Here is a 2,787-nt window from a genome sequence, read left to right on the forward strand (position 1 = left end):
TCAATGCTGATGGACAATTTTCCCAAAAGCAATAGCCGGAAAGCCGTTGTTGAAGAGTGGCTGAAAAATAAAAATGTTGATTTTTCACCACAAGAACGGCTGTCCGATTACGTGAACGAGTAAAAAAACTGATTCCAAAGTATAAACGGTACGAGCTGGACGAGATAGCACTTCAAATGGGTCACGAAGTCATAAGGTTACCTCCCTACCATTGCCAGTACAACCCTATTGAGTTGATTTGGGCACAGGTTAAAGCGGAGGTAGCCAAAATAACAATACTTTTAAGATGGCAGATGTCGAAAAATTGGCGCACGCGGCTATTGATGCAGTGACACAAAATGACTGGAAAAAGTGTGTTGAACACGCGGAAAAAATTCAGAATGAAGACAACGAAAAGGAAATATTGAGGGATATCTCATTGGAGCCAATATCATCACATTAGAAGAGGACGACAGCGATTGGGGCGATGAAGAAAATGACGACGACATAATTGATGAAGAATGTTAGTTTAAATTGTTTAAATTATGTACATATTTTATATTATTATTTTGTAAATATTTTTAATAATTTGTATTTTATATGACTTGTACATACATTGTAATGAATTTTTATTAAATGACAAAATCATCATATTTTTATGAAAATATGTAAATACACAAAATACGCGCCTTTTTTTCACATTAGTTTGGAAACCAATTACTGAAATTTGCCACCGGGGGCGTTCGCATCAGCGGCCACTTTTCATTCTCCCGACTATAAGGCATCCTTGTACGTCTCTATTGATTCTGTTCGCTGCTATACATTCATATATATTTATATTAAAAATGAAATGTGTGGTGTTGTGTGTGTGTGTGTTGTGTGTGTGTGTGTGTGTTTGTGTGGTGTGTGTGTGTGTGTGTGTGTGTGTGTGTGTGTGTGTGTGTGTGTGTGTGTGTGTGTTGTAATATTTAAAAAATAATACAATACAAATTATTACCTTTCCAGCCTTAGTCATTTTAACTTTTGGTTCAGTATCATTTTTTCTTTTTTTTTCTGCATTTTTACCGGTTTTAAAGAAGATGATAGTGTTGATAGCATACTACTTTCATTCTATTATTTAATAATAATATATTAATATCATATACACACATACATAACAAAATAGGTATAGGTACTTACATCATCATTTGAAGAGCTTTCGCCTGCAGATACATTAGTATAGTACGACATATTATTTTTTATATATATTAAATATACCTTAAATAAAAATGATAATCAGTATAAGTTTAATTTTTAATATAACAGATTGTTTAAAAAACATTTACCTGATCAAATTGTGTTACTTGGTTTGTTATCGACTTGTAGCAAACGGATATATTACGGTATGAAACGACGAAACATAAAATTTATAGACAATGTTGAGATTTAACACTAACTATAATCAATGTCTACTGATCACTTATATACAGATTTGTAAGTTTGTGGTATCATATGGTGTGATCATAGTTTTACCTAATCTATAAATAACTGTGGTAGCGTTAATATGGCGTGATCATAGTTTTACCTATTCTATAAAAAATTACTGTAGTCAAAGTTTAATATAGCGTGATCATATTTTTACCTAATCTATAAAAAATATCTGTGATCAAAGTGAAATATGGCGTGATCACATATCACACCACTAGATCAGACTATAAATCTGGTTCATAATCATTCAATGTTTTTAGACTTATAGTCATTTACAAAGTGCTCTTGAGTAGGTTATAGTCTATTATCCTCAGTCTTTCAGTACTTGTGTAAGTCGCTGACTTTATTACAACACTATCATCAAGCAAGGTTTTTGATATTAGTTAAGTTTTATTAATAATTAATCTAAATTAAATACAATATTAATTTGAAGAAACAGTTTGATTCTTAATTCATTTTTTAATTGATAAACTAAACCTACTTATTCAACGCAACAACATGGACCGAGGTATTCATCAAACTATGCAGCAAAACAATAAGTAAGATAAAATGCAAGTATAATTAATTATAAATAAATATGTTTTAATAATTTACAAAATGTCAGTGAAATAAAAAAATCAGATGAATAATGAAATATTTAAAATAATAAATTAATACATACGTATAATATGAAAATATAAATAAAATGAATAAAATATAAAAAAATAAAATTGGTTGAATTCAAATTCAATATTTAATATATATATATAAAAGTTGTAAACAACGATCAGATTAAAAAATATATGATATAAAATCAAAGTTAAAAATTATTATTTTATTTGAATATTGTTTGTGTCATTATAGATTAATTAAGCTGCTAGTGAATCGGTTAGTCTTAGTGAACAAATATAAAGATTGATCATATTTATTTATATATTTTTTTAAAAATAATAAGTTATGTGTCTATAAATATTTATATTATTGATTATAAATAAATATGTTTTTATAATTTACAAAATTTCAGTGAAATAAAAATCAAATTAATTATGAAATATTTAAAAAATAAAATGAAACATACGTATTATATGAAATATAAATAAAATGAATAAAATATAAAAAAATAAAATTGGTTGAATTCAAATTCAATATTTAATATATAATATATATATATATATCTATATTATATAATAAAAGTTAATAAATATGACTTATTAAGTAGGGGCATAGTAAAACACGATCAGATTAAAAATATATGATATAAATCAAAATTGAAAATTATTATTTTATTTGAATATTGTTAATATCATTATAGATTAATTAAGCTGCATGGTGAATCTGCTAGTCTTAGTGAATAAATATAAA

The 2,787-nt window shown here is 26.6% G+C and overlaps 1 long non-coding RNA gene across 1 annotated transcript; it reads right to left on the minus strand.

The window, feature by feature from the left end:
- Positions 1 to 998: 998 nt before the first annotated feature.
- LOC126553327 (uncharacterized) lies at positions 999 to 1,472 on the minus strand. The gene is made up of 3 exons (XR_007606490.1): positions 1,305 to 1,472; positions 1,159 to 1,236; positions 999 to 1,089 (listed from the first exon to the last, which is right to left on the minus strand). It is a non-coding gene; the product is annotated as an uncharacterized LOC126553327 (long non-coding RNA).
- Positions 1,473 to 2,787: the final 1,315 nt, after the last annotated feature.

The sequence above is a fragment of the Aphis gossypii genome, unplaced genomic scaffold, assembly GCF_020184175.1.
Source record: "Aphis gossypii isolate Hap1 unplaced genomic scaffold, ASM2018417v2 Contig00205, whole genome shotgun sequence".
In the NCBI taxonomy this organism is placed as follows: Eukaryota; Metazoa; Arthropoda; class Insecta; order Hemiptera; family Aphididae; genus Aphis; species Aphis gossypii.